The sequence below is a fragment of the Mustela nigripes genome, chromosome 16 (assembly GCF_022355385.1).
Source record: "Mustela nigripes isolate SB6536 chromosome 16, MUSNIG.SB6536, whole genome shotgun sequence".
Taxonomy (NCBI): domain Eukaryota; kingdom Metazoa; phylum Chordata; class Mammalia; order Carnivora; family Mustelidae; genus Mustela; species Mustela nigripes.
This window is the reverse complement of record NC_081572.1, coordinates 11823907-11836232: the sequence shown is the minus strand read 5'-3', so window position 1 is coordinate 11836232 and position 12326 is coordinate 11823907. Positions and strand designations below refer to the sequence as shown.

The 12326-nt window shown below is 56.6% G+C and overlaps 1 protein-coding gene across 1 annotated transcript in view; it reads left to right on the top strand.

Annotated features, from left to right (window-relative positions):
* CEP112 (centrosomal protein 112) overlaps window positions 1–12326 on the top strand; it is a 461470-nt gene that overhangs the window by 438156 nt on the left and 10988 nt on the right. The gene's annotated exons all lie outside the window — the stretch shown is intronic.

The following is a 12326-nucleotide window of genomic DNA, read 5'->3' as shown; positions in this document are numbered from 1 at the left end:
CGGCCCTTCCTGCCCACGTCTGACATTACTCACCATTTCGCAAGTGGCGTGTGCTTGAACATTCTTGGAGAACTTTCCCAGGGTAGATTCCTAGTTTTATCCCTATGACAGTCTTAGAAAGGGGCAGGGCAGGTAAAGCCATCCTGGTTATGGGAATAAAGGGCACTGAGTCAGCGACGGATAGGGACGCGCCCTCGCCCCACGTTCAGATAACTAGTCCGTCGCGGCCGGTGGATGCGAACCCAGCCCCAACTCTTGCTGGGCAGCCCTGGTGTAGCCAACAATGAGGTTCATGGTTAGTTCTTGGCTCAATCTGGGGCCACCATTCCTTTCCCTGCCGTGTCACTTGCCCCTTTCACAGCTGAGAGGAATCTTCTAGAGCCATGGGGTCCCCATAATCCTGGTGACAGAGCTGATGCTGGGAGTCCTAGTTTGGACTTTTCTTCACCTTCTGGATCTGAACCATCTAAGGTCTGCTGAAGCACAAATTGCTGGCTAATTCCGAGGCTCACGGGACATACTGGGAGTCTTGGGCGGTCTCATCACCCACTAAAGCAGATAACTAAAACTCCGCATTCTGGCCTCCGCCAACCCCTACCTCCCTCAGGCACCTGCTTTGCCTACAAGCTCCGAGAGTACAAGGTGCCCCATCCCCTCTCCTATCCCCGAGGCCTTCACCAGTGACGGACAAAGGCCAGGGCAGAAATACCCCAGCTCTTTCATCTCCAAGCCGGGGTGCCAGTGAACCAAATTACTGCCCTGGGGACAGTGACGGACATCATGCCCTCCGCAGGCCACCACCGCCTCCCCTCCAGACTTCCCCCGAGACTATTTCCTAGTCATTCACCTGAACTGCCATCGCAGGGTCAGCTTCTGGCGAACCCAACCTAAGAAAGTCGCTGGAACAAAATGTAAACCTCTAACGAAACACACCACCTTAGATTACTGTGGCCTCCCACTGGGATCCCGGCTTCCTGCCCCCCACCACCTCGTTAGACCCAGTGCCCCCCACCAGCACTCCCACAAGGAGGTGCATCCTGATAGACAGCTCGTAGCTCCCCCGCTAGCTGGCTTCTCTGTAAAGTCAAGGCCATACTCTACACCAGAACATTTGGTTTCCGCTTGCTTTGGCTGCGCCGGCTCCACTCTGGACAGCCGCTTGCCTGGCACGTTGTGGGCTCGTGAGATGCGATCCTGCAGGCAGCTGGATCAGAACCCTTTGCTCAGGCTCTTTTGCTTTCCAGGGCTGTGCTGCTTACCTTCCTCAGTCTGGTTCTGCACCTTCGTCGTCTCATCTAGGGCGGACACCCCAGCCCGCAGCACCGAGTGGACATCCTGGCTTTGGCTCTTCCGTTCTTCCTATGTCATCTGCTTCTCTGTTTCCCTCTCAAACTCTTAAAGCACAAAACCAGTGTCTGGCCATCGCGGACACTGCCCCTGAGCCTAAGACAGTGCACGACACAGGGCAGGCCCCTCCTGATGTGGGTCCAACTGACCTGCCCATGGTCTTGAACCTGATGGGGTACAATGAACTGTGTCCCGCCCCATTTACGTGAGGAACCCCTAGCCCCCCCCAGAAGATGGCATTTGGAGCCTTTAGATGAGGTCGGGAGGGTGGGAGCCCTCCGTTCCCTTATCAGAAGAGGAAGAGAACAGAACTCTCTCTCTCTCTCTCTCTCCCTGTCTGTCTGTCTCCCTGCCATGTGAGGATATAGTGAGGTGGTGCTTGTCCATAGCCAGAAGAGCGTTCTTCCCAGGAACTGAATGGGCTGGAAACTTGATCTTGGATTTCCAGCCCCCAGGACTGTGAGAAATGAATTTCTGTCGCTTAAACGACACAGTCCATGGAATTTTGTTAGGACAGCCTGAGCTGACCGAGATACACGGGCACAGTAAATCCACACATAGACATTTCTGAGGAATACCAGAGCAGGTCTCCTGGAATCCAGCATGAAGACTTGTTAGAAATTTAATTGTTTAGGGATGAAAGAAAGAATTGAAGCATTAATTTTATCTGCGTGTAACAATGCCAAAGCCATCATCCATTTGCTTTAGATTATCTTGGCCCAGCCCTGTCTGAAAATCTGTGGACTCGCTCCCCAACGCCTAAACCTGGCCTCCTGAGTCTCCCGAGGGAGAGAGCTCTGGACCTCCCCAAGGATCCTGGTGCAGGTGACAGGAGCGGCCCGCTGGTCTTTTAGACACCGCTGGGCCCGTGCCGTGAACTAAGGCCAGGTCTAAAACCGGCCTCACAGAGGCTCACACTCCATGATCCCGCTTTATTTCTTTTATCTATTTAATTCCGCTTCTTCTATTTCATTTTAAAATTGTACGTATTATCGGCATGTGGTGTGCAGGGGGAGGAGCAAGGTACCCCCGAGGCGGCATAGCGTCGATCCTTCCAAGATGAAAGCAGGGAGAGGGACGTGGAGAGGCCATTCTCTCTCCTCTCGAGGCACATGTGGACATCAGCTTCACCCTCCAGGGCCCAGAGTCACTGCTTTTCCTGGGGCTTTGAGGGGGAGTGGCAAAGGGGTGGGTGTACACTTTCTCGCTTCTGTCTCCAGCGGAGGAATGAGAAGAGCCTGCCCCATCCGCATGCCCCAGACCACAGAGCCGCCCTGACAGCCTCCTGGGGCCCGAGGGTCTCCCCCGGGGATGGGTGGGGGGTGCTACCCACCCTTACAATGCCAGCACCTTGACCTTGGCCTGGCCGCCTCTGCCAGCAGCCAGCACTGCCCTTGGCAAGAATTCTTCCCTGTGGTCCCCGCACCAAGGGTTTACGGCTCCCCATGGACGGAGGCTTTGTTGTTCCTCTTCAGCGCTCGAAGGCCTCTTCCTAGGCCTGGTGGGGGGGCTCCCTTCCCTCCAAGGCCATCAGGAGCTCCTGGTTCTTGCAGAGGGTTCTTCCAGGGCCCAGGGAGGCAGAGCCCCAGGGGTGCCTTTGGTGCAGAAAGCCCTGGGGACTGGAGCAGAAGAGTTAAGTTCTCAGAAGAGTTAAGGCTTCAGGTTCAATTCCATTACTTCCTGCGGAAGACACTGCCGCCTTCCCACAGCCATTGACACATGTTGCTTTCATCTGCTTCAAGACATGCGTACACTCGCTGGAAACTATGCTTAATAGCTAAACTCAAAACATTTGGATTTCCTTTCCTTCTTGACTCTTTGCTGGTATGCTGCATACTCTCGTGGGTTGGGTTTTTGGGTGGTGGTGGCTTTTTTTTTTTTTTTTTTTTCCCCAGCCACCATTTTTAACCCAGCAAAGAGAAGCCAGGGGCTTCCTGGCCAATTGGCTCAGGCCCATCTACTCTGTGTGGGCTCTCTCTTTTCCTGGGGGGGGGGCCATTGGTTCAGGCAGCCCCCTTGTTGTAGGTGGTTAGACAGCATCTCCCAGCCTTTTTCTCTGCCCAGCTCTTCCCCAGGTCAGGAAGAGAACTGGCCTGTGTAACTAGAAAATGGGCAGTGGAAGGAACCTCCGGAAGGTTCCTGCTTCCTTGAGCTCTGTGACTCACGGCTTGGGCCTTCTGAACGGAGCCTCGAGAGTGGAGAGGTGAGCTTCTCCGTCTGCACCCGAGGGCTCTGGGGGAACAAACAGGCCCAGCTGCCGGGGGATGGGTGGGATCCGGACAAGCCTGCCGCTGGCCAGGACTGGGGTGGAAAGTGGCCGCTGGAAGCAGGCCAGCCTCATCTGGTTGGAATTGGGTTCGACATGTGTTTCTAAAACCTGGTCGCAGCCCTTCCTGAGCCGGGACGGCATTGCGTGTTGACGTATGGACAATCAGACTTGTCCTGGAAGAGCCTCAGAAGTGCCTGGCCTGGAGTGACTGCCCACTGCTCAGCATGTGCCCAGCCCCCAGCCGTCTCTCCCTCCAGAGGCTCTGGGACATTTTCCCGCGGGGGCACCGGGGGGTGGGGGGGGACGGCAAGCAGCCTGGTTCCCTCAGCAGAAGGGCAGCAAGCATTAGCGTAGACCTTGTGTCCTTTTCCCATTCTGCCTTCCCTGTTAACATTCCCATTTCATAGTCGAGAAAATCGAGGCCGAGGAAAGGCAAAGCGGTGACACTGGGACAGGAGCCCAGGACCGAGGCGGCCCCGGCAGCTTCCATCCACCTGTACCATTCTTGCCTTCTCCCCAGGTGCCCGAGGGGCTTGGAGACACCATACATCCCCCCCCCTTTTCTCCATGTCACCCACTCTGGGCCTTCCCTGCCCAGCAATCTGCGTGGCAAGCAGGAAGGAAGAAGGTCCTCGGAAGCTGGCCGACGGGGGAACGGGGGCTCGGGCATTTCATCCAGGAAGAGAGAGCGTTTGGGGCCCCTCTGCTGCCCTCTCTAGTGAGCAGACCTGGCCGGGAGTCTGAAGCAGCAGGAGAACAAAGCCTTCCAGGGGGAGAAGCCCGTGAGAGGAATGGAAATGCTCAGCGATTATAGGGTCAGAGATGTATCACTCTTATCTGTTCTGGTTCATGGACACAAGTCCCCCCACGGAGGAAATGGACTTCATGTCCGTAAAGCGGATGCCGTGTTCTCTTCCATCTCCTTGTCTGCTCCTTCCAGGTGGTTGGTCTTCTGGTGGGTGCGTGTGTGTGCACGTGCAAGCGTGAGGGGCTGCGTGAGGCAGTGCCAATGCCCGTGCGCTCTCTTGTCTAAAAACGGGGTCGGCACGAAACAAGCGAGGCCACGCTGCCTTTCAGGGCTGACGTTTCTGAGAGGGACGAGGCTCTGTTGGCCTGTCGGGGTGTCCCCCGCGGGTCCTGGCTGGGGGTGTCTGATGCCAGCGCCGCCAGATGGAGATCTGGGCTGCAAAGCATCCAAATGGCCCTGAACTCCAGCTCTTCCGTAACCCTGGTGAAATGATGCGACGCTGAGCTTATTTAAAATATTTGACCTTACTGAAGGCTCTCTAAAATGGCAGGGTTGCCAAGGATCCAATGGATCCCCTCTTTGGCAGTGAATTATTTCATTAAAAGTCATACACTGTCATTGTAGAAGCTCCGAAAACACAGAGTAATATTATTCCATTTTAAGGACCAGAGACCCACTTGATTGACCCCAAGGGAAAATAGGGGTGTGTTTGCAAGAACACAAGGGGCTTGGGGTGCCCTCAGGGCACGGCCCCTCCCTCTGGCCCCTCACCATTTCAAAAGCTCCCCAGCCATCATCCCCTCAGCCTTGCTCTGGCCCCTTTCTATAGCTTTGGCTCCCACGGAGCACAATTTTTTCTTTGTTTCTCAGTTCAAATTTCCAAGCTCAAGAGAAAAACCGAACAACCCAGCTCCTCTTTCCAGGCCTGACTCGTCCAGTCGAGTGGCGCCGGCGAGCCCGTGATGGGCCGCCCGTGAGTGACAAGGCGGCGCGGGGTTCAATCAGCTGTGCCCAAGAAGGGGTAGGGTCACATGGCACCGAATGTCACCATCCAGGCCTGGCAACGCAAGCCCACTCACACGGTACAAAAAGCCAGAGAAAAATGATCTATAATCCCACCGTCTGCAGCTCAAGTCTTTTTTCTATACATTTGCCTGTTTGACTATGTGTTCGATACCACTTTTGCCTCTAGCTTCCTGGAGCGGACTTCATATGGACTTCCAATAGCCTTGCAACCCCATTACCTTGTATTTATGGTTTTTAAAGAGGGAGAGTAAGGGAGGGGCAGAGGGAGAGAGAGAGAATCTTAAGCAGATTCCACGCCCAGTGAGGAGCCCGACTTGGGCTCGATCTCTCGACCCTGAGATCATGACCTCAGCCAAATTCAAGAGTTGGGTCTTAACCGACTGAGCCACCCAGGAGTCCCACTCCATTGCCTTTTAAATGACGACATAATGTTCTTGTGTACTGCCCGCGGCGTATATATGATTTACTTAATCAGTCCCTTTGCAGACATGGATGTTATTTTCAAATCCCTCCTATTACACATAATCCTGAATGTTTGGGTATGTCAGGAACGCACAAGACCGCATCCTAGACTCCTCGTTAAGTCTACGCGCATTTGGGAAACCCGGCCCTTCCTCCCAAAGCAGAACTATGATGGCTCTTTGGAAGAGGCCACGGGAACCGGAGGAAGAAGTGGGTCCCAACCTCTTGGCATCTGCTGGCCTTCCTGTTATCCTTCTCGAATGCTGGAGCCGTGGCCAAGACCAAAGTCACAGCCTGGCCCCTCTCCACTCCCTCCGGGGAGGCCCACGCAGGCTGCACACGGGGAGGAGCACGTCGGTGACAGCCTGTGGCCTTCTGCAGCCTTGTCGCTCCTCGCCAGTGGGCCCAGCCGTAGCCAGGGTGAGATTATGCCGTCTCCTGTGGATATGACATGCGGCGAGGAGGGAGAATGGAGTACAGGGCGCTGGTGTGTGCGAGTCAGAGATGCTGCTCTCCATGCCTCTTGCTGTGCAGGTGGGCGCCCGGCACCCCCCAGAGTGTCCTGGGCCGGCGGGCAAGCTGGAGGCAGAGCCAGGACTGGGACGCAGGCCTGGGCGCCAGCCACAAGCCCTCCCTGGGGCTGCGTGCCATTGGTGAGAACACACAGACACCTGGAAAATTAATAAACACTTCGTTAGTGTGACGGCTCTTGTTCTGAAAACCAGCCTTCCGACTGGGCACCTTTGGAGTGTTAGGCCTCTGAGCAGGGACACCTGTCATTCAGAGACCGGGAGGCTGACACTGACCGGAATTTATACGAGAAAACTCCATGAGCTCAAGACCGGGCCTGCACCCCGGACTCCAAGGCACACGAGTTCCTGGTGGCAGAGCCCACAGCTCTGTCCTCAACGGATGCGCACGTGGCGGCTCCTTCCAGCCCGGTGCCTCCAGCGCCCCAGAGGCTTGTCTCAGCTAGCGACGGTTGCCATCTTCCAGGACACTGGCTCTCCTTGAAACCCTTGCCTTCTCAGAAGAAGCCACCTATCAGAGAGCTGGGTGGGCCTGAGCTGTTGACTTACCCTTACTGAGCCTTTGCTGGCAGCAAAGCTGGTGGCAGCACTGCCCATGGCGTAGAGGGAGGGCTAGGAGGAGTCCAAGAACCAACCCTGAGCCTTGTCCTTTGCCGCCGCCTGGCCTCCCCACCCGGTGTCACCACTACTTCCTGCCACGTGGTCTTGGCCAAGCATCTGGGGCCCTCTAGACAGGCTGGCTCCGTGGGCAGGTCATCAGTGCCAGTCACACAGCCCCCAACTCCAAGGGGCCTGTGCGGTCGCCATCTTGAAATTTCCCAAAGTGAGACAGGGGGCCTGGTTTCACGTCCTCCACTCTGCTGTGCAAGCGGGGAAGCCGGTCCTGCCCCCAGGCCTGTGTTTCCCGTGACATAGGTTGGTCACAGTAGCGTCTGCCACGGGGAGTGGCTGGGCGGGGGAGTAAATGAGGTGACCCCTTCCTTCACAGAGAGCCCGGCCCCCGGCAAGTGTCTCCTCACCTCAGCCGCTCTGCTGCTGTTACAACCCGAAGCCCTCGGCAGCCCGCCCCTCACCCTGCCGGCCTTCTCCGTCCCCTGGGAGGACTTCTCCCCAGCCTCCTCTCTCTCCGTGGCCTCTGACCCAAGAATTCAAATATCTAGGGCACAAGGACCAGACTTGGAAATCCCAGCGTCTCCTCGGAGCGCTTGAAGCCCTTATCAGAGAGGAAACTACTAACGACTCTCTCTGGTTTATGGCAGCTTGCTCCGTTTATGGCCCTTTTACTGCCCTGGGCCCTGGGGGTTCAGACAGAGCCGCTCTTTGTGAGGGAAGATGGCGCCAAGGAGGGACTCTTCGCTGGCAGTGACTCCTGGGACCCACCTTCCCTCTGGGCACAGGCCTTGGATTCCCTGTGCTTGGGGTGGGGTCAGCCTGGAAACATCTACAGCAATGTCGGACTGGGTCCAGAAGCCGGAGTGTGGTCATCCTGCCCCTGTCTCTGGGCTCAGCTTCCTGGACCGGACACAGGTTAATCCTCACGGCGACTAGCGGCCCTTCTGCTTCCTCCCGGCCAGGGACGATGGCTGGCGCTTGGCATCTGCTGCCGTGATGCCCACAGCATCGTGGGCCTGGTAGCTGGGGCCTGGTAAGTGGGAGGCATTTAAAAAAAAAAAAAAAAAAAAAAAGGATAACTTGAAAATTATTTCAACATTTTATTTCAACATTTTAAGAGAAGGATGGCTTGAAAGTTATTTCAGTCATAAGCAACCCTTAAAAGTGGATGTTAGCCTTAGCTCTGTTTTGCAGATGGGGAAATTAAGGTTTAAAAGGATACACAACTTACTAAAAAGGATATATGACTGGAGCGCCTGGGTGGCTCAGTGGGTTAAGCCTCTGCCTTCGGCTCAGGTCATGATCCCAGGGTCCTGGGATCCAGCCCCACATCAGGCTCTCTGCTCAGCGGGGAGTCTGCTTCCCCTTCTCTCTTGGCCTGCTTCTCTGCCTACTTGTGATCTCTCTCTGTCAAATAGATAAATAACATCTTAAAAAAAAAAAAGGATATATGACTTATTTCAGGTCATGGTGGGGTCGGGATTTGAGACTTGATGTATGTCTGACTCCCACTTTCCAGCATGGCTTCTCATGCATGAATTCTTCTGCTTCTTCCTTCATTGCACTGTGCCAGGTACAAAAGAGGTGATGGGCTTGGTCTCAGCAACTGATGGTTCTGTGCAGGTCTGGTTGGCCATTTACGTGCATGTTATATATGCAAGACAAGCAGCCAGGCCCGGTCACATGCAGAAGGGTGGGAACGAGGACTGTCCTGGAATGGGCATGACTGTGACTTCCTGTGACTGTGTCTCTCTCTTCTGTCCCCTTCTCCTCCCAGCCTGGGGTACCCCTGAATAAGGGCCACCTCCAAGAGTACATTTATAGAAGAGACTTCTAACTTGAGTATTGAGGTTCTGGGGAAGGGGGCTAAGAGCTAGCACCGCCTTTCCCTGCCTGAGGATAGAGCCGATGGAGAGCAGACACAGGGTTCGGGCAGGTGGTGATGATACGTCAGGTTTGCTGTTGATGAGGAAGTATCTGGCAGGAATCAGCAATCTGGCTTCCTAGAGCTGGGACCAAATTAGACGTCCTCACCTGATGCTGGTTTGGAGGGACGGCCTCAGATCTCCCCAGTGGGGTCTGACCTATGAAACTTAGGGCTTCGAGAAGCTAATAGAGATGGGGACACTGTGCAGGCCAACGCCAAAGAGGGATGGGCCAATTACACACATCCCTGGCTGGTATCCTCTTCTTCCGGGGTCAGGGGTCCCCCCCACCACCGCCCCCCGCCCCCCCCCACCCACCATGGAGCTGAAGTTGTGGAGGGAAGCGTGCGCCCAAGCCATGGCCAGCAGCCCAGCCTCTGGCTGAGCAGCAGAGGATGGAGCAGCCTTGCATCCATGCAGGGTGGTTGGAGAACGTGGTCAATGAGGAGATGTGTCCTGTGGCTCCGTTCCTAAAGCTCGAGGGGCCTCTGTTCACGCTACTGAAAGTGGGCAAGGCCCAGCAGGGAAGACCCAGCTGGAAAGGCCCCAAATGTTCCCACTGCCCCTTCCTGCCCCTGCACACTCATCCAACCTCAGGGCTCAGGGACACTGTGCTGGGCGCTCTGCACCTAGTGAGGTCATCCAGCCTCCCTCCCCGGTCCTCAGCCCCCACCAGGGAGGAAAACAAAATCTGGAAAGTGCTGGCCGTGGGTCCTGGCTACACAGCCGAACCAGTGTCCAGTGCTTCCGGGATGACCAAACCCCCTTGTCCCTCTCTGCCACTAATGCCTGCCTGCTCTGTGGGCTCCCACGTGGGCTTCAGAGCTGGTGGGAGTAGCGGGTGGGCTTGCATGCGCCTTCAGTGTCCCGCGATGCAGCTGTGCCAGGAGGGCTCTGGGGCCCCAGGGTAAGTAGCCTCCAAGACACCGTCGCCCCGTGCCAGACACACACAGCACAAGATGGGGCAAAGGGCACGGCACAACGTGCACAGGGAGCACCGCGTCAGCGTGGGGAGCGCCAGAGGGTTGGAGAGGAGCGGCAGAGGCTCAGTCTTGGACCCTTGTCATTCTCTGAGCCTCCTGCCCCTCCCCCCCAACACCGAGATGTTACAGCTCACAGTATCTCAAAGACACACAAAAGCCTTGTGGGTGAGGAAGACCAGTCTCGTCCCACACCCGGGCGGGAGCCCCCCTGGCTAGCAACAGAAAAACGCACCCCGGCGGGAAGCCTGGACGTGCCTGCACCCATCCTAACGCACTCCCCGAGGACCGGCTTTGAACAAGGGCTTTTTTTGACGCAGAATAAGATTAAGGGATGAGATCTGTACTGAGAAGAGTCATCGGAACTCAGCATCTTGCAGGATTTACAAAGAGAGGAGCAAATGTGCTGGGTGGGGGGGGGGGGGATTATCAGAAACTTGGTAGTCACACCTGGATGGTTAAAAAATTGTGGAAACAGAAAGAGAAGCAGCACGCCGTGCCGTGTGTCTGGTGCCAAGGCCGCGAAGCTCCTTTGGAAGGCTCTAGGGGACAGGGAGCGGCTGGGGGCCTTGAAGATAAGGGGGCCCGGGGATGGGCACCCCCTTCTCCCAACACCGCCCCGTGGAGCCCATCTTACAGCTCTGGGGAGGAGCAGCAGGATCCTAACACACGCCAAGGCTGCTCATATCTGAGCCTGGGGACAGGCCTGGAGGGCAGGAGCTGGTGGTGACAAGAGGCCCCGTGGCGAGGGGTGTGGATGCTGGGCAGGAGTTCCCTTACTGTCGCCGCAGCAAGGCTTGGGGCTGGGGGTGCTTTCCGAGGAGACTCAGATGAAGTCAGCCGGTGGCAGTCCTCACCCTAGTTGAAGGCTGGCAGTGAGCACCGACGGGATAACGTGCGTGCCGACACCCCAGCCGGCCTCGGCAGACCGTTTGGTGCCAGAAACTAAATTTACTGGCTAGAACGTTTCCACTCCAGCTCCATCTGAAACATGCTGTTATTTTATTCCCATTTTATGGTGAAGGGAAGGGAGTCTCCAAGAGCCCAAAAGACTTTGCGGGGTGTCCTTTGCAGGGGAGCCTGGCCCAGCCCAGGGTGATTCATCCTTCCCAGGGGTCCCGGCCACTTGATGGCATCACTTCACTTAATCCTCACACCAGCTCCCAAGCCAGGTGCCGCCATTCCTCCCAATCTATACTTGGGGAAACTGAGGCACAGAGCAAGGTCAGACTCTCTCCTCTCTCTGTGGGGAGCCGGGCATCCCTTTTCAGAGCCTCCATGTTTAACCTCTATGCCACACTCCCCTGGGCTCATAATTACATTTTAGGATAAAGAAAAACATTTTCTTCCCTTGGCCCGCAAGGCTCCGCCAAGCCCGCCCAGGCTAGTCTGCTTCACCTTGCCTTTCTCCCTGGCTCTCAGCGTTCGTGGTTTTCTGGAGAAGGCACAGCTTCCTCCTGTCTGGGACCTGTGGGGTCCAGCTCCCAGCTGCCCACAGCGCCCGCGCCCCCGCCCCCTACCCCAGGGCTGCGGTTCACCCATTCCAGCAGGGAAGATGGATCCCAGGCTTTCCCGCCCCAGGTGCTCAGAGCCCCCACCGTGAGCCCTCCTGGTCGAATAGCCTTCTTCCTCCCCACCCCACCTTCCCCTAGACAGCAGGCAGCAGAGCTCAGGCACTCTGGCCTTTGGATCCACTCTGGGGTCCTGGCGCCCGCTGCATGGGGCGCCTGTCTTCCTCTTCTCTCCTGGCTTCCCGGGAGGAGGTCCCTTCTTTGTGGGGAGGGGGTGCTAAGCACGTCCCAAGGGCATGCTAGGCCCTCCATTGTCTTGTAGAGTGTAAGGTTGACACCTTTTCACAGGGAAATTCAGAGCGGGACCCCCGGGGAGGCTGGCCAGGAGGAAGGAAGGCGGCCTTTGTCAGGGTAGAAGAGGTTAAAGCTTGGGGTGGGGGTTGGGAGGGTCCTGTCTGTTACTGCAAAGCCAAGTTCGGGTGAAGTGGCTAGACCTACAGGAAGTGGGTGGTCACCTGAGAAGGCCGACTTGAGGTGGGGGGAAGGCCTCATGGCCATGCCCCCCCCCCCCCCCTCCACTGGCAGAGTTTTTCCAGGCAGGCTTTTTGGCCTTGACCTCTGAAAGCTGTCCTGTGGCTGGGGCTTCTCCAGGGCTGCCCCCAGCAGCCATTGGGAAGACAGCTCCGTCTCTACGGGGCAGGCGGCTGTCTCGCACCTGCCCTTCACACCTGGCTCCCTGTGCTCCCATCTTCTCTGACCTTGGCTTTGAGAAAGGGAGGAGGAGCAAGCCCCTTCCTCAACTTGTTGCCACCCCGAGGCAGGTGGCCAGGTCCCAATCGTCTTCTGATGTGTGAATGAATGGATTCAGGAGCCAAGCGGTACACAGGTAGACAGATTTGACGCACAGAACAAGCTG